Raw genomic sequence first — 20,313 nt, 5'->3', positions numbered from 1 at the left:
GCCCAGAACATACAAACTGGCCAACAGTCAAGGCGAGGTCTACAGCAACGCTTGGAACATCCGACAGCTACGTCGCTTCTACCCTTAAGATGTTTTCAAGTCGTTCATATACCTCGTTTACATACACAAGTAAAGTCTAACCATCAAGGAAGGGTCAGCCTTGCCTCGGCAAAGCCCGACCCTCCCTCGGGGGCTAGAAGGGGGGAACCCCCTCTGCGTCAAAATTTTCTTCGGAAAAAGTCTTTCGGCCAGAACATCTTTTGCGATTTTCGACTACGTCGATAGTGGGATCCTGAAAATGACGGAGTACACGTAAGTGACAAGGCCGACCGAGCCAAGGGACTCCTATGCCTCCGGGATACGGATACCTCACTCATCACCTTCTGCGATAAGTAACTCACGCTCGGATAAGCGATCCTGCTAACCGAACAAGTCTTAACGCTCGAAAACTTCTCTGCCGAAACGATTTTTCGTGCCTTCTCGACTATATCGATAACAGAATCCCGCGGACGAGCAAGAGTACACGTAAGCGGCGAAGGTCGACCGAGCCGAGGGACTCCTACGCCTCCGAGATACGGATACCTCACTCATCACCTTCCGCGATAAGTAACTCTCGCTCGGATAAACGATTCTGCTACCGACAAGCAAGCCCTGATACTCGAGACAAGAGGAAAATAAACGCAGCTTTATAACACGACAATGACATGTTTGGGCCTCGGCGGCTGCAAAAAAACATGTGCATGCTATAGACAAACTGTTCCTGCAGGCTCTGGCATCGGCAGGGGGAGCAGCAGCACCCTCGACGTTGATTCCACCCTCGACGGAACCAGGCCTGGCCTCGGACGACGACCCGAGCAAAAGGACCTCCACCTGCCCACCAACACCGCACCAGCGAGCGCCGGCTGCCCTAAAGCGCACCGGCAGGTCCTCACTCCCGTCCTCGCCACGAAAACGAGAATGGGACCATCCCAGGACACGAGTACCGCCCTCGTGGCGTACGACGTGTTGTGAGACCCCCTGGTGCGGCTGGCCGCCGTCGCCCGGACAGAGGACGGAATGCTGCACCCTGGCTGGGCAGCAGCAGTTCGCCTTCCTCGGCATGGCTGAAGGAAGCCTCCGCAGAGCTGGAGGATGCCTTTCTCCCCCAAACGCTGGGGGAAGAAAAGGGTTACCGGCCCACGCGGAGGCAACCCCCCACTCGGTGCGCTCCTCCGCCTCAGCCCGGATGACGAAAATCCTTGAAGCTGAGGGCGGGGCGGAGGCCGCAGCCCGGCTCGCTTCTCCCCACCAAACTGCCCATTGGTGGGGGAATGCAGCCGGGCTGCACAACGAAAATCCTTGAAGCCCAACGATGGCTGAAAGGTACCAATCTCCACGAGATCGCGCTCCTCCAACGGCAGTAAGAGCAAGGCGACGCCGGGGCACCCCATCCAGAGGCTCAGAAGGTGGAAGGGCGCAATGCATGAAGACAATGCGGAGGCGTGACTGCCACCTAGGGAGCCTTTCCCTTTTTAAAGGCAACTCACCCCACTCGCGTCTTCAGGCGTCGCGGGCTAAGTCTTCACCAACGCGCTCAAAGATCCTCCCCCTACGACACGGGGGCTGGGCCCCACACGACATGCAAGCTGGCTCAGGACAGAAGAAGCCAAACCGCCGCGCGTGGAGCATATAACCGTCCAGCGGTTACAAGCATTCCTCCGTCTTCGCCTAAACTAGCGGGTGAAAGGGCGGACCGCCATGCAGGCAGCATGCAACCGCGCCATGGGGATGCACCCTTTCGACTTCGACGCGTCCAGCATGGAGTCCCAGGCCCACACGTCATGTAACCGGCGCACCGGTTACTACATGCGAGAAACTGCAGCGCCACTTGCGCCAGCGCCGCGCCTTCTCGACTGCGGAACCGGTGCCGCAATTCGAGGCAACCCTGCGCGTGGACCAGCAGTGCCAGCCAAACACGCCGGTCACGGGTCAGTCAGCCGCGGGAGAAGACACGATGGTCGATATGGCCAGAAGTGGGCCGACAGTAATGGCGGCAGCAGGCGGGCGGAAGCGGCGGTCAAATCGTCTGCAGGCTCACGTCCCCTCCTGGAGCAGCAGGAGAGCCCTCTCCCATGGCGTGAAGACGACGCGCTCGTGTTCCGTTCCTTGAACGGCTCGCGCATGCACAACGGCTGTCCCGCGAACCACTCGTCCCGTCGCATTAACTCCGCGACAGAGCAGGCGATACCTTTGGCAGGCGAGGCGGGCGACGCTTCACCTCCGCCACAATGACCGCGTCAAAAAAGGTGCACCACGTCGTTCATTTTCGTATCCTTTTTCTCTTCCCCTTTCTCTCTCTTGCTACAGGGACCAGGAAAGGGGATACTCCGAAAGGGATCCTTCTCCGCGAAGGAAGCGGGCCCCGAGCCCTCCTACTGATCAGAGGTTCGAAGGCTGACCCCTCGGAAGGGTTCGACAACCGCCTCAGAGCATTCGGGCTCCGCGCCCACTACTGGTCAGAGGTTCGAAGGCTAGCCCCTCGGAAGGGTTCAACAGCCGCCTCAGGCCACTCGGACTCTGCGCCCACTACTGATCAGGGGTTCGTAGGCTGGCTCCCCGAAGGGTTCGACAGCCGCCTCAGAGCATGCAGAGTGAGGGATGGCTCTGGGTACGTTCAATACATAACCAAGGCTCGGGCTACGCTCCTGAGGTACCCTAGGACATTTCTGAGACCACCAGGAGCGATTCTATAACGAAATCCCACTAGAGGGAGGCATCGAGCCCTCGGACCCTATCAAACGGGACCGGGTCCGGCAAATCACCTGCAGGTACTTTTGGAGCGCGCCTCTGGGCCACTAGCCGACCCTTATCGAACGGGGCACGGGCGTCCACTCGGATCACCCGTTAGCAACTCACTGGAGACACCATGTTCGGCGCCCTCCGAGGGCAACATGGCACTTTCCCCTCATCCTCCTTGCGAAAAGGCGACGAAGGGGCGTATGAAAAAAAGCCGAGTCAGTCCCTGACCGTCCTCTCGCCCTGTGCAGAGGCTCGGGGGCTGCTCTCGCGAACCCGGCTCCGGCCAAACCATTGACAGCGTCAACATACCAGCCCGAGAACTCGAAACCTGACTATGCACCCGGGCAACGACCAGTTCGCGTGAGGGAACAACCAGACCGGCCGAGGCATCACGAAAAGTATCAAGATCTCAAAGGAGTCAAACCACTCCTCTGAGGCCTTAGGGGCTACAGCCGGCGGGTGCGTTCGTGCGCACCCACCGGAACAAAATGTAACCAAGAAAGGCCGGTCCCCTTGCAAAAAAGTGCGACAAAGCCTCCAAGCGAGTACCAACACTCCCTTTGAGGCTCGGGGGCTACTGTCGGGGACCTTAATTAGGGGTACCCCCAAGACTCCTAAACTCGGCTGGTAACCACCATCAGCACAAAGCTGCAAAGGCCTGATGGGCGCAATTCAGATCAAGGCTCCGTCCACTCAAGGGACACGATCTCGCCTCGCCCGAGCCCAGCCTCAGGCAGGAACAGTAGACCAAGGCAAATTCACGCCTCGCCCGAGGGCATCCTCAAGTAACGGGCGCACCTTCGACTCGCCCGAGGCCCAGCTCGGGCAGGCTTCGCAGTGAAGCAACCTTGGTCAGATCGCCACACCGACCGACCGCATCACAGGAGCATTCAATGCAAGGATCGCTTGACACCTTATCCTGACACGCGCTCCTCAGTCAACAAGGCCGAAGTGACCGCAGTCACTTCGCCCCTCCACTGACTGACCTGACAGGAAAACAGCGCCGCCTGCACTGCTCCGACTGCTGTGCCACCCGCCCGGGCGAGGCTGACAGTAGCCAAGTCCAGCCTCGGGCGCCATAGGAAGCTCCGCCTCGCCCGACCCCAGGGCCCGGACTCAACCTCGACCTCGGACGACGGTCTCCGCCTCGCCCGACCCCAGGGCTCGGACTCAACCTCGACCCCAGACGACGGTCTCCGCCTCGCCCGACCCCAGGGCTCGGACTCAACCTCAACCCCGGACGACGGTCTCCGCCTCGCCCGACCCCAGGGCTCGGACTCAACCTCGACCTCGGAAGACGGTCTCCGCCTCGCCCGACCCCAGGGCTCAGACTCAACCTCGACCCCGGACGATGGTCTCCGCCTCGCTCGACCCCAGGGCTCGGACTCAGCCTTGACCTCGGAGGAGCCTCCGCCTCGCCCGACCTTGGGCTCGGGCCGACCACGTCATAGGGGGGTACATCATTACCCTACCCCTAGCTAGCTCAGGCTACGGGGAACAAGATCGGCGTCCCATCTGGCTCGCCCCGGTAAAACAAGTAATGATGGCACCCCGTGTGCTCCATGACGACGGCGGTTCTCAGCCCCCTACGGAAGCAAGGATACATCAGCAAGGTCCCGACAGCCCCGACAACTATGCTTCTGCAGGGTTTAAGCGCTCCTCCGACGGCCACGACATCACATGAACAGGGCACCAACACCTCTCCAACAGTCACGTCGGCATGTACATAGGACTCTGGCTCCTCTCTGTCGGACACATTAGCACACTGCTACACCCCCCATTGTACACCTGGACCCTCTCCTTACGTCTATAAAAGGAAGGTCCAGGGCCCTCGTACGAAAAGGCGACCGCGCGGGAGGACGGGCTGACGAGCAGGCTCTCTCTCTCTCCCTCGCGAACGCTTGTAACCCCCTACTGCAAGCGCATCCGCCGTGGGCGCAGGACAACACGAGCCGCGGTTCCTCTTATTGTTTTTTCCCTTTGTGTTTCGTCTCGCGCCGACCCATCTGGGCTGGGACACGCAGCGACAATTTACTCGTCGGTCCAGGGACCCCCCGGGGTCGAAACGCCGACAATATGTTAACATTTCATAGCATTAATAAAAAAGAGTATAAAGTTATTTAAACAGTAAACAATTCGTAGCAGATTAGCAGCTCACTGATGTGTTGCTTGAGACTTGGAAGTGGAAGTAGCCTCGGTTCTTTTTCCTTTGCCACCATTACCAAATTCGTCAATTAGCTCTACAATTAAAGAAGTGCAAGCATGTAGCTATCAATTAGAAATGGGTAAACATCAAATACATACAAAAAATGATGGAATATACCTTTTTCTATAATAGTCAATTCCTCGATATTCTCTTGTATGTTAATGGGAGTAGACCTTCTTAGCCAATCTTGGGTACATACAAGGGCCTCCAACATGAAAGGAGTAAGGGAAGTACGAAAATCATCCAAGATATGCCCACTTGTGCTAAAAACGGACTCTGAAGCTACTGTTGATATTGGTATAGCAAGGATATCTTGGGCCATGTGAGCCAAAACCGGCAATCTATGTGCATTGTCCTTCCACCAAATGAGAACATCGATCTTTTTCTCTGTGTCTTCACAATCTTCAGATAGATATTTGTCAAGTTCTGATTTAGTAGTGTTGTTACTACTATTAGTCAGCTTCATTTTCTTGGCAATAACTTGTTTAAGCTTCCCTCCTGGAGCACCTTTTGCTTGAGTTGAATCTGTTTCATCTGTTGTTTCTTCAATTGGTGCATAAATATTTCTATAATCTTTAAACAGTTCTCGGATACATGTCTTAATAGCAGACCATACTAGTTGTCCTCTGTCCTCACCAAAGATCTCTTCAATGGTAATCTTATGGTACAAAGATAACTTGTATCTTGGATCAAGAAATGCAGCCACAAAAATCAATAGATTAATGTTCTCCTTTTCCTTACCCTTTCCTTTCCCTCTATCCTTCTCTGGTTGTGGTTGTGGCTCATTCCAAACTCCCCAATACTTGTCATATTTCTCTTTCATTCTCAAGCCCATTGAAACTCGCAAAGGATCCACACTGTCAATCCATGACTGAATCAACAAGTGGATCTCTCCAATCTCATGAAAGAAGGTGTTACTAGTCACATGAAGACTAGAGGAGATGCGAATAGTGAGATCATAGAAATCCTCATTTGGGTGACCATGTCCTCCTCTCACCTCAGATAGCTCCAAAACATAGCTAATGTCGTCTTCAGCCAACTTTAAAAATACCTTCTCATACACAATTGCAGCCTTCAACATTAGATATGTTGAATTCCATCTTGTTGGGACATCAAGCCTCAAAAAGGCCTTGATGTCCACCTTCTCTTCCTCTGCAATTTCCTTGAACTTTACCAACCTTGAAGTTCCATTTTTATGTAACAAACTGCATCCCTAACACGCTGCACTGAGAGGTCCACATCTTTCAAGCCATCTCGCACAATGAGGTTCACTATATGTGCAGCACACCTCATGTGGAGATACTTGCCATCTGCTATTGTTGTTTTCTGTAATTGTCTTCTCAAATAACCAATAGCACTATCATTGGCACTTGCATTATCAACTGTTATAGTCATAATTCCATCCAAACCCCAGTCCACCAAACTTTTGATCAAGCTTTTCCCAATATCATCCCCTTATGTCCCTTTATCTTGAAAAAGCTAATGACTTTATTCTGCAAAATCCAATTCTCATCAATAAAACTTGTTGTCACAGTCATATACCCATCTTGTTGTTGGGAAGTCCAACAATCTGTTGTTACACTAACTTTTTGACAAGAGTCTTTGAAGAACTTTAGCTTGGCCCTCTCTTGGAAGTATGTACGCACAATGTCCCTAGTACAAGTTCTTCTAGATGGCACTTGGAACCGTGGGCAAGCTTTTGACATAAATTTTCTGAAACCCGACTTCTCACCAAAAGCAAATGGCAACTCATCTTCTATGAGCATTTCAGCAAATGCATCCCTTAATGAATTTTGATCAAACCTCCAAGTGCTAGGAGCTTCCCCTCCGGTTGCTTGCAAAGTACCTTGCTTTGGGTCTTTATCAAATTTATTGGGGTTGCGCTTGCAGACATTAAAATGTTTATTCAATGAAGATGTACCATGCTGATTGGAATCAGCCTTAAGGATATGCTGACAATATTTGCACTTAGCAGACTTTAGCCTACCCTTATCATCTTTGATCTTAATGAAATGATCCCACATACTTGACCTTGGCACAATCTCCTTCCTTGCCTCCTTTTTCTCAGTTTTGTTCTCAAGGTCAACAAAATTAGCATCCCCTTGGCCTTCAGTTCCACTAGATTTACCTCGTATAGTTTGTGACTGATCACCTGTTGTTTCCACAGTTGCTTGCTCAAATTGAGTAGCAGTACCCATAGATTCTCTTTCCAATTCCATGTCTACTATATCATCGATACTATTAGGCATATGCAAAAAACTCAAACTTTATACTAACTTACTAAGTTAGTGATAATTAGACAACATATACTGATGCTAAAAATTGCATACGTTGCTCGATTCCTCGGTCGGTGTCGTCGTGTCAGCCGACGAGGTATGCGTTCTCTGCTGCCGTGCTGCCTGATGCGAGCTTGCGAGCCTACGAGGTCGGATTAGGCCATTAGGGTTAGGGATGTGCTCTGCTGTCTGCTCGATTCCTTGGGCAGGGCTCTGTAGAAAATTAGGGATGAGCAGATCAGTGGTCCTAACCTGGATGGCAGGAGTAGGATGGCGTGGCCGTGGCGTCCCGGGATCCTTGCGATGCGAGCCCTATACGGCTGTACCGCTGTACGGGTACGACGTACGGCTGCGGCCTGGGCGCCTCCGCGCCTGGCTGCCTAGCTCGGCCTAGAGATGTCGCGGCGCCGCCTGGAGATGTCGCGGCGTGGACGTTGGAGGCTTGGGCGCTTGGCTCGGCGGCTGGAGATGTCGGCGTGGACGTTGGAGGCTTGGGCGCTTGGCTGCCGCCTGGAGATGTCGCGTGGCGCCGCCTGGAGGCTAGAGATGGAGCGTGAGTGCGTGTGCGTGACCATGACTGCCGCCTGGAGATGGTGCCGCGTGGGACCGTGGCCCGTGGGTGCGTGACCGCTGTTTGCCTAGGTGGGCCTGGGCCGTGGCTAGTATGTGATTGTGAATAGTGGGTCGCGGGCAGCCATCGTAAAATTCGGGTATGGGTTGTTCGGGTACCGGTTGGTGCTACCCTAATTACCCAGAATAATTTCGGGTTTCACAATTTACTACCTGAATTTCCGAAACAAATTTCGGGTACCCAACATTACGGGTTCAGGTTCGGGTATTCCGGGTTCGGGTAACGGGTAACGAGTTTTTTGCCCAGTCCTACCAACCACCAAAGTGGTCGTTGGGGATGGCTGCTGTCGTATGGCGAACCGGACAGTCCGGTGCGCCATCGGACACTGTCCGGTGCCAGCCACGTCACCCAGCCGTTAGGGTTCGACCGTTGGAGCTCTGACATGTGGGGCCACTGGACAGTCCAGTGGTGCACCGGACAGGTCCTGTTCACTGTCCGGTGCGCCTTCTGGCGCCTGCTCTGACTTCTGCGCGCGCAGTCGGCACTGTTCATGTTCACTATTTACTTTTGCAGACGACTGTTGGCGCAGATAGTCGTTGCTCTACTGGCACACCGGACAATCCGGTGTTACACCGGACAGTCCGGTGAATTATAGCGGAGTGGCTCCCCAAATTCCCGAAGCTGAGCAGTTCAGAGTCGTTCTCCCTGGTGCACCAGACAATGTCCGGTGGTGCATCGGACACTGTTCGGTGGCACACCGGACAGTCCCGTGCGCCAGACCAAGGCAGCCTTCGGTTGTCTTTTGCTCTTTTTATTTGAACCCTTTCTTGGACTTTATATTGGTTTGTGTTGAACCTTTGGCACCTGTAGAACTCATAATCTAGAGCAAACTAGTTAGTCCAATAATTTGTGTTGGGCAATTCGACCACCAAAATTCATATAGGAAAAGGTTTCACCCTATTTCCCTTTCAAAGACGCTATACCCGTGCAGCTACCCCTAGTTGCGTGGCAAACAACTCTCTGCCCTGCCACGTGGATGGCTCTAGGGTCGCCACGTGGCCAGGGAAAGAGATACACCCCAAGATGCCAACAGTGGGTCCAGATCCCCATGGGAAAATGTCGGACCTCTGTACATGTAGACCAGACCTCCGGGACAAGGTCCAGGACCCCCGCAAGTACAACCCGGACCTTCGAATCGGGTCCCGGACCCCTCTGCGTGGGGTCCGGACTTCCCACAGCCGGGTCCCAGGATTCTAGGGGGAAAATACCCAGGCCTTGCACAGGCAGGGGTCCGGTGCCGACATGTGTCCAGGCCCAGCCTGGTGCGGACCTGTCCGCATAACGCTACTGCTCCTCGCCTAGGTGGAGACCTGATGCTACCACGTGGCCTACCACGCGTGACGTAAGACCTCTGGGCCGCGCTGTCTCTGCATTTATTGCAGAGAAGACGCGCCGCCTGACTATCCCGCTGACAGGCAATGTGCCCCTTCGGCATTTAATGAGTCCTGTCCACTCAGCTGGCAGGCGGCGTCCAGGCCATCTTGCAGGCGGCATGCCTGTCCATTCCATTGCCAAACAGTACGCCCGCGCTGCAAGTTGCACTGTGCCCATCCATCATCACTCGTACATTGCCAGGGAAGCTTCCCCTGCATGCCAATGCTAAGCAGATTGCGGATATCAGGGCGCAAGGAAGATTGCACTGGGAACGAGCATTAGTCGTTCCAAGTATTACATCCGTTATGTCTCTGGGCCCACATGTCGGGGCTCAGCACCCTTGTACGTGCCCCCCTTAGACTATAAAAGGGAGGGCACACTACGTTACAAGGGATGGACTCATTCAGACTCAAGCCATCCTAGACACAACTCAAGCTCACGAGCAATACAACACAGTGGAGTAGGGTATTACGCTCCGGTGGCCCGAACCACTCTAAACCCTTGCGTGTTCTTGTGTGTTCATCCCCCAATCTCGTAATAGGCAAAACGCTTAGGCCCCTCCTCATCTTAGGATTTAGGGTGGGTGCATTCTGCCACCCGGCCGGAGATTTCCTCTCCGACATTTGGCGCGCCAGGTAGGGGCCTGGTGAAAGCTCTCTTGTGGGTTTTGGTGTTTAGATGACAACCCAATTAAAAGGACTAACAAGTATGCTAAGTGTTGAACAGGTGCTTAATGCAAAGCTAACAGAGTTCAACACAAGTGAACAAGTATGATGGTCCAAAGACTAGATTATCTATAGATAATGGACATCACAAGTAAGATGGACATTGCTTAAGTGAGACTTGATGTGCATAACTCAGAGGCAACCGATCAAGCCAAGGATGGAGGCAAGAAGAGCTTCAAGGTACCGAGTGCATGGGAGAAGGTCAAGGAGACCAGAAACCCAAAGCCAGGGGTGAAGAAGAAGACTTGCAAAGTCAAGGTTCATCGAGTTAAGGGTTATGGTGCATCAAGGATCACTACATAAGGACATGACTTACAACCAATGAGGAAACATCTACAATTGTGTGGTGTAAGTCATAAGGCTCAAGATCAAGCTCAAAGAAGTGAACAAGGTCACTAAAGGAACAGTGTTGTTGGAACTCGGATATGTCAATCTAGATCAAGTCATGTTGACTTGATGGTTTATGAGTCCAACATCAATCTCAATCATGCTAAATGCTAAAGAAGTGCAAAACAAGAACAAGGTGTGTTTCTAGACTTAGTGAATTATTTTTGAGTACTAACATGTTTTATCTAAGTGCTAGAAACAGAGCCAAGCAGAGAAGATTTGAATTGAAAAAGAGTTGGTTGTGTACAGCCAACATCAGCTCAGGCATGGCGCACCGGACTGTGTCCGGTGCCCCAGGCTGGCTCAGCGTCAACTAGGCACTCTCGGGAAAAGAGATGGGCGATGTGGCTATAAATCACCGGACTGTCCGGTGGTGCACCGGACTGTCCGGTGAGCCAACGGTGCCCGCGCCAACGGTCGGCAGCGCAATTAGTGGGCGACGTGTGGCCTGAGCCAACGGTCAGTTGGCACACCGGACTGTCCGGTGCGCCAAGAGGACCGAGGGCGCAACGGTCGGCTTTGCTAGAAAAGAAAGGAGATCGGGCACCGGACAAGCACTGTTCATGTCCGGTGGTGCACCGGACTGTCCGGTGCGCCACTCGACAGAAAGCAAGTATTGCCTTCCAAAAGGAATTCCAACGGCTCCTAGGCCCCTTGGGTCTATAAAAGGGACCCCTAGGCTCCTCCAACAGAGACACAAGTGCAGCCAACAATTGTATACATCATTTGGATCAATTCTCTCTCTCCCTCTTGTGTATATCTCTCTAGTTTGTGTGGAGGCAAAGATATAAGCCTTTAGAGAGTGGAGAAGTGTTGCTGAGAGCTAGAGCAAAGTCTTGAACGCATTGTTACTCTGCTGGAGTGCTGTAAGCAGCCACGGCGTAGTTGTAACCAATATCAACATAGTGGAAGGCTCTATCTGTCATTCTGACAGATCTGAGCAAACGGAGGAAGGAGTTGAAATAGACTCCAAGCCCAGGTGTGGCTAACTCCAATGAGGACTAGGCAAGCATTTCAGGCTTGGCCAAACCTCGAGATAAATCCCTGCGTCTGTGTGTTCTGCTCTGTGCTGTGTGCTGATTCTCTGTCTTACCTACTCTATATCTACACTCCAATACTTAATTGTGGTGCAAGTTATATTTGAAGTGCAGGGCATTTTAAGACAGGATCTTCTATTCTGCTGCAACCTACTCGAAGGGTCTTTCATTCCACTGCGATCTAGCCTTCGAGTAGAGTAAGAATTTAAGTTTTAAAGTGATAATTATTATTCGCCTATTCACCCCCTCTAGGCGACATCTAGATCCTGTTCCCGGGCATAGGGAACTTTCAATTGGTATCAGAGCTAGGCCTATCCAGTGTGGGCTTAGCCGTCCGGAGATGACGATGTCGTCACAAGAGGTAACTCTAGAACTTCTAGGCGATGGTTCTAATTATAAATCTTGGTCTGTCTCTATTTATAATGCTTTCATGTATATTGATCCTGATTTGAGACGGATCTTTAGTAGAAGTATTTTTCCCTCTAATATTAGTAAAAATCCTTCTAATAATGAACTAAGATGTCTATCTCTCAATCACCATGCTTGCAACATCTTAGTTGACTCTCTTTCTAGAGGTGCCTATTTTGCCATCATGAGTAGTGATAGTGATTTATTTGTTGATGCTCATGATCTATGGACTAAAATTAAGTTGAAATTTTTTAAGTCCATATGCACTGCTTGTGCTCCCTCTATTGCTGGTGGTACTAACTTGTCCAAGGGAGAAGAACAAGAACGATGGACACCAAGCGATGGATCCACCTCACCGACAGGTTCATCTCCCACTAGTTATACATGTCTTGTTGCTAACGATGAGAGTGGAGATGAAAGTGATGATGAGGAGGAATATGAGGATGATAGCAAGGATGAGTCTTCATCACCACAAGGTACATTTTCCTGTTTTGCTTCCACTGATAATAATGACAGGAAAATGAGACCGACGATGTGGAAGAAGAGGAGATTCACCGGTTCTACACCCATCTCAACAAAGAAGACAAAGTGCTCTTGGTTAAGCTGTTGAGAAGGAACAAGGAACAAGGCGAGATGCTTCTTAGGCTAGAGGAAACTCTCATCAAAACCAACGACGGCCTGGAGAAGATGACCAAAGAACATGAGGAGCTAAAGTGCTCTCATGATAATTTGGTCCAACGGTATGAATATGTTTTATTTGAGCAATGAAATAATCATGATGTACTATCTGATGTTGCTCAACTTAAAACTGAGAATTCTATGCTTAGGAGTCAAGTAGAAATGATGAATTTAGAAAAGCTTGCTCTAGGTGAAAAGTATGATATGTTGTCGTATTCTCATAGTAAATTAGTTGATGACCATATCATGCTCGATATTGCTCATGAGGTAGTAATTACTAGTTTAACCTCATGTGAATCTCATTCTTGCACAAGTGATCAATTAGTTAAAGTATTATCATGTGCTGACCTCCACTGCCCCAAGAAAGACCAATCTTTGATTGAGAAACAAGTTGTAGGGTCAAAAAGAAAATTGCTTGGGAACAAGAAACAAAGACAATTGAGGAAAAGACACCATGCACGACTTCCTCAAGATATTTACAAACATGTGGTGAATAAGCTTGAGGAAGAAGGAACCGCAACAAGGCTCAAACTCCACGAGAAAGAAGCTCCTAAGGCAATAAGTGAAGCAATCAACATGAACAAAGAAAAAGGTAAAGATTTAATTAGTCATGTTGTTTGCATTGATCATCTATCTATGTTATCCAAGAGCAAAAAGAGAAAAAGAAAAAGGAGGTGCTTCAAGTGCAATGAGTCAAGCCACCTCATTGCTTCTTGTCCATACAAAGATAAGGATGAAGGGATGAGGAGATGTTTTGGATGCAACGATAAGGACCATATGATCACTTCATGTCCGCTCATGAAGAATCAAAGACGTGCACCCTCCAAGATGACCCTCACTAAGGAAAAAGACAAACAGCAAGTGTCATGTCAGGTTAAGCGACGCTTCTGCTACATGTGTGGTGAGCATGGTCATCTACCTAAGGTATGTAAGAAGGGTAAGGTTCCTAAACGAGTAAATTTATCTCAATCTTATTCGCTTAGGAGACCCAAATCATACACTTGTGCTAGATCAGTAATGAGATCACCTAGAACTAGCACAACTGCTATTTGGGTACCAAAGGACCTTTTAGATGAACGTTATGGACCCATCTTGAGATGGGTACCAAACTGTGCCAACTAGACCATGCAGGTGCCTCGAGATGGACTGGAGACTCTGGGAGAGCTTAAGATGGTTAATTCAAACTCTATGTTTAAGCTATCAATTTTATTGTCTATTTATTGACCCAAGGTTAAATTATTGTGCAAATACTAATCCCATGTTCATCTCGAGTTAAATAAGTTGTAGAGGTCCTCAATCATTATTGGTGAATCAAGCAAAGGACTTTGATGAGAATCTGCAACTCGCTCTCCAAAGGACGGTACCCGTGTATCTTAAGTGCATTATTTCCAATCAGTATTGCTCTTAAGTTGGATTGTCGTGCTTTACCTATCCTTGGAGTAGTTATGCTTTTAAGATTGCCTGTGTTGTATATCTTTCAATTAATTATCCATGATTTCCAAGATCATAATCATGCTTGCTCAATCATGACTATGTGCTTTATAGGTTATATCTCTTGAATTATTCAATGGGCAGCTTTTCATTTGATATATCTACCATGATTAACTCTCTTGGTGTATGTGGCTAAATCTGTATCTTTTTGTAAATCATGTTGTGTGGTTTTTAATGATTATGTATTAACCTATGTGCAAGCATGATAGTTTTGTTTAGTCCGTGTTCACATGATTACCTTGTATTGGTACTCTGTGTATACCAAAACAAGAAATCCATGATGTGTCTCTAATGCACCCTCTCGAGCTATGAGGTGCAAGAGCATAAGGAGCCCTCAATTGGTGACAACAGGTGCTCTCAATTGAAAGCTCTCACTCCACACTACCTAAAAGAATGAATCTCATGGCATTCAGGTAAAAGGCAAAGGTATGGAGGATGGAACTATGCAATTTCATTAAATATCTTGAAGTTCCGTTGATTGTGATCATAGCTATGTTCTTGTCTTTCAATTGGTAGTATCTTGGCCTTTATGCTTTAAAATGTTGTTCTCTTTGGTGTACCTAAGAAAATACTTCTTAATCGTGGTAGGCTTAGACAGTGTGCTTTATATGCATGATCTTGTCGCTTTTCAATTGGTATATGTGTTGCAATGATCATCATGTGTGAAGTGTGCCTAGGCTGTTTTTAAAATGTTATATATCTTGAGGCACGCATTTTTTGTCATAAGTTGTATTATGTCATCTATTCAATTGGTATCTTTTTGTGATGCAATTGATATATTATGCCTAGACCAAGGTATGTTGTGATCCCCTCTAGTTCTGAAGACGCTAGAATGTGCAAGGTGCAAGTCATTCAAAAACTTGATGCACAACTTTAGGGGGAGCACACATAACGTGTGTCTTTTGGGACTAACTGGTTCTTGAGTGATCCTATATAGTCTCAAGGTGGAAAAGGGAAGATGAGCAAGAAATGGAGCAACCAGGACTTGGGTACCTCCACAAGTCGAGTAATTGATATCTTTTGTCAGAAAAAAGGATCAGGCACAAGTGTGAATGAGCTCCCTAGAGATAAGACTTTCAAGATGGAAATCATAAATTGATGGCTAAAGGAACTCCGCCTACTTAGATGGAAAGTACACCATAACATGGTAAAGGTACAAAAGGAGGTATTGACCTTTTTGCGTACCTTAATTTTTCTCCAATGCTTGTGTTGCATATGTTTAATGTGTAAGGGGGAGTAATGTTAGTGTGTTGCATTTTACCTGCTTAATACCCTACTGTCCCTTGACATCATCCTATGTTCTTGCTTGAATATGGTTTTGGTGTTTGATGTCAAAGGGGGAGAATTTGTGCATTAAAGCTTACCTCGACCTAAGAGGAAAGGTTATCTTAAGTGTGAAGAGGGTGAAGATTATTTTTTTTTGTGTGTGCTAAAGGACTCAAAGGGGTTTCCTTGAGGTCCTATGATCTTAAGGAAGAATGTGTTAGTTTTGTTGATAATACTGATCATATGCTTCTTGTTGTATTATATGGTGATAATACATAATTAGGGCTTCCGATGATATGAATCAATTAGTATCTAGTGTGTTTGTTATGTAATAGATATTCATATGGTTCTAGTGCTTTAATTGGTATCTTAATTGTGAATAGTGGTAGGTTGATATTCCTGTGGTATATCCATTTAACTAGTGTTTAATTCTGATTCTGTGCATGTGTGTGTTATATGCATCACAGTTTAATTCTTGAGACAATGCATCCCACAGGTGCTAAGGAGTAGTTATGCCTCGAATTAGCCTAAGTATGTGCAATTTGGCATATAAGGCCAAAGTTGAGATTTTAATGTAAGCACAAATTTAGGGGGAGCATTCTATAAACTTAGAATTCAAAATTTGTGTTCTAAATCTTATTCTTTTGTAAGCTTTAATTGTGTTGCCATCAATCACCAAAAAGGGGGAGATTGAAAGCTCTCTTGTGGGTTTTGGTGTTTAGATGACAACCTAATTAAAAGGACTAACAAGTATGCTAAGTGTTGAACAGGTGCTTAATGCAAAGCTAACAGAGTTCAACACAAGTGAACAAGTATGATGGTCCAAAGACTAGATTATCTATAGATAATGGACATCACAAGCAATATGGACATTGCTTAAGTGAGACTCGATGTGCGTAACTCAGAGGCAACCGATCAAGCCAAGGATGGAGGCAAGAAGAGCTTTGAGGTACCAAGTGCACGGGAGAAGGTCAAGGAGACCAGGAACCCAAAGCCAGGGGTGAAGAAGAAGACTTGCAAAGTCAAGGTTGATCGAGTTAAGAGTTATGGTGCATCAAAGATCACTACATAAGGACATGACTTACAACCAATGAGGAAACATCTACAATTGTGTGGTGTAAGTCATAAGTGAAAGTCGCCTAGAGGGGGTGAATAGGCGGAATCTGAAAATTATAAACTTAAGCACACACTACAAGCCAGAGTTAGCGTTAGAAATAAAATCAAGTCCGAAAAGACAGGGCGAAAACAAATCACAAGCAAATGAAGAGAGTGACACAGTGATTTGTTTTACCGAGGTTCGGTTCTTGCAAACCTACTCCCCGTTGAGGTGGTCACAAAGACCGGGTCTCTTTCAACCCTTTCCCTCTCGCAAACTGTCACCTAGACCGAGTGAGCTTCTCTTCTCAATCAATCGGGACACTTAGTCCCTACAAGGACCACCACACAATTGGTGTCTCTTGCCTTGATTACAAATGACTTAGGAACAAGAAAGAAGGAAGAAGAAAAGCGATCCAAGCGCAAGAACTCAAATGAACACAAATATCTCTCTCTCACTAGTCACTATTTGATTGGAGTGAACTTTGGACTTGGGAGAGGATTTGATCTCTTGTTTGTGTCTTGGAGTGAAATCTAGAGCTCTTGTATTGAATGCAATGACTGAAAACTTGGATGCCTTGAAGTGTGGTGGTTGGGGGGTATTTATAGCCCCAACCACCAAAGTGACTGTTGGGGAACTCTGCTGTCGACGGGCGCACCGGACAGTCCGGTGCGCCACCGGACACTGTCTGGTGCACCAGCCACGTCACCCAACCGTTAGGGTTCGACCGTTGGAGCTTCTGACAGCTGGGCCACCGGACAGTCCGGTGGTGCACCGAACAGTCACTGTTCACTGTCCGGTGCGCCTTATGGTGCCTGCTCTGACTCTGCGCGCGCAGTCCACACTGTTCACTGTTCACTTTTGCAGACGACCGTTGACGTGCTAGCCGTTGCTCCCGCTGGCACACCGGACAGTCCGGTGCTACACCGGACAGTCCGGTGAATTATAGCGGAGAGCATTTTCTAGAAACCCGAAGCTGAGCAGTTCGGAGAGATTCTCCCTGGTGCACCGGACACTGTCCGGTGGCACACCGGATAGTCCGGTGCGCCAGACCAGGGCAGCCTTCGGTTTTCTTTGCTCCTTTGTTTTGAACCCTTTCTTTTAACTTTGTATTGGTTTGATGTGAACCTTTGGCACCTGTAGAACATATATTCTAGAGGAAACTAGTTAGTCCAATTATTTGTGTTGGGCAATTCAACCACCAAAATCATTTAGGAAAAGGTTTGAGCCTATTTCCCTTTCAATCTCCCCCTTTTTGGTGATTGATGCCAACACAAACCAAAGAAAATGTATAAGTGCAGAATTGAACTAGTTTGCATAAGGTAAGTGCAAAGGTTGCTTGGAATGAAATCAATATAATTATTTCTACTAGATATGCATGGATTGTTTTCTTCTTATTTAAAATTTTGGACCACGCTTGCACCACTAGTTTTGTTTTTGCAAATTCTTTGTAAAATTCTTTTCAAACACTTTTTGCAGATAGTCAAAGGTATATGAATAAGATTGAAGGAAGCATTTTCAAGATTTTGAAATTTTCTCCCCCTGTTTCAAATGCTTTTTCTTTGACTCAAACAAAACTCCCCCTCAATGAAATTCTCCTCTTAGTGTTCAAGAGGGTTTTACAAATTTTTGAAGATACTAGTACTTTCTCCCCCTTTTGAAAACACATTAAGGTACCAATTTGAAAACTTCATTTTTAAAATTCGTTGGTGGTGGTGCGGTCCTTTTGCTTTGGGCTAATACTTTCTCCCCCTTTGGCATGAATCGCCAAAAACGGGTACTTTGAGTGAAATATAAGCCCTTTTTGCTTTCTCCCTATGGCAAACAAATAAATATGAGTGAATATTATACCAAAGTGGAGAATGATGCGGAATACCGGCAAAGAGTAAATAACATCGATGGAGTTGAGTGGAAGCGTCGTCTTTGCCGAATACTCCATTTCCCTTTCAATTCTATGACTAAGCATAATAATACACTTGAAAACACATTAGTCATAGACATAAAAGAGATATGATCAAAGGTATATAAATGAGCTATGTGTGCAAAGTATCAATCAAAATTCCGAGAATCGAGAATGTTTAGCTCATTCCTAAGTTTGGTAAAAGTTTTCTCATCAAGTGGTTTGGTAAAGATATTGGCTAATTGTTCTTTGGTGTTAATATAGGCTATCTCGATATCCCCCCTTTGTTGGTGATCTCTCAAAAAGTGATACCGAATGGCTATGTGCTTAGTGCGGCTATGTTCAACGGGATTATTCGCCATGCGGATTGCACTCTCATTATCACATAGGAGAGTGACTTTGCTAAATTTGTAGCCATAGTCCCTAAGGGTTTGCCTCATCCAAAGCAATTGCGCACAACAATGGCCTGCGGCAATATACTCGGCTTCGGCGATAGAAAGAGCTACTGAGTTTTGTTTCTTTGAAGCCCAAGACACCAGGGATCTCCCTAGAAACTGACAAGTCCCTGATGTGTTCTTCCTATCAATTTTACACCCTGCCCAATTAGCATCGGAATATCCTAATAAATCAAAAGAGGATCCCTTGGGGTACCAAAGACCAAACTTAGGAGTATAAACTAAATATCTCAAGATTCTTTTCACGGCCCTAAGGTGAACTTCCTTAGGATCGGCTTGGAACCTTGCACACATGCATACGGAAAGCATAATATCCGGTCGAGATGCACATAAATAGAGTATAGATCCTATCATCGACCGGTATACCTTTTGATCTACGGATTTACCTCCCGTGTCGAGGTCGAGATGCCCATCGGTTCCCATGGGTGTCTTGATGGGCTTAGCATCCTTCATTCCAAACTTGGTGAGTATGTCTTGAATGTACTTCGTTTGGCTGATGAAGGTGCCCTCTTGGAGTTGCTTGACTTGAAATCCTAGAAAATACTTCAACTCCCCCATCATAGACATCTCAAATTTTTGTACCATGATCCTACTAAACTCTTCACAAGTAGATTTGTTAGTAGACCCAAATATGATATCATCAACATAAATTTGGCATACAAACAAGTCTTTTGCAATAGTTTTAGTAAAGAGAGTAGGATGCTTTTCCGACTTTGAAGCCATTATGATAAGAAAATCTCTTAGGCATTCATACCATGCTCTTGGGGCTTGCTTGAGCCCATAAAGTGCCTTAGAGAGTTTATAAACATGGTTAGGGTACTCACTATCTTCAAAGCCTGGAGGTTGCTCAACATAGACCTCTTCCTTGATTGGTCCATTGAGGAAGGAACTATTCACGTCCATTTGATAAAGCTTAAAGCCATGGTAAGTAGCATAGGCAAGTAATATATGAATTGACTCAAGCCTAGCTACGGGTGCATAGGTTTCACCAAAATCCAAACCTTCGACTTGTGAATATCCCTTGGCCACAAGTCGTGCTTTGTTCCTTGTCACCACACCATGCTCATCTTGCTTGTTGCGGAATACACACTTGGTTCCTACAACATTTTGATTAGGACGTGGAACTAAATGCCATACCTCATTCCTCGTGAAGTTGTTGAGCTCCTCTTGCATCGCCAGCACCCAATCTGAATCTTTAAGTGCATCCTCTACCCTGTGTGGCTCAATAGAGGAAACAAAAGAGTAATGTTCACAAAAATGAGCGACTCTAGATCGAGTAGTTACCCCCTTATGAATATCACCGAGGATGGTGTTCACGGGGTGATCTCTTTGAATCGCCTGGTGGACTCTTGGGTGTGGCGGCCTTTGATCTTGTTCATCTTCCTTGTCTTGATTATTGGCATCTCCCCCTTGATCATTGTCCTCCTCTTGAGGTGGCTCATCTTCTTGATCTTCGTTTTCATCATCTTGAGCTTGATCCTCATCTTGAGTTGGTGGAGATGTTTGTATGGAAGATGATGGTTGATCTTGTGCTTGTGGAGGCTCTTCAGATTCCTTAGGACACACATCCCCAATGGACATGTTCCTTAGCGCGACACACGGAGC

Source organism: Zea mays, chromosome 9 (genome assembly GCF_902167145.1).
Source record: "Zea mays cultivar B73 chromosome 9, Zm-B73-REFERENCE-NAM-5.0, whole genome shotgun sequence".
NCBI classification, from domain to species: Eukaryota; Viridiplantae; Streptophyta; class Magnoliopsida; order Poales; family Poaceae; genus Zea; species Zea mays.
Note: the sequence above shows the minus strand (reverse complement) of the source record.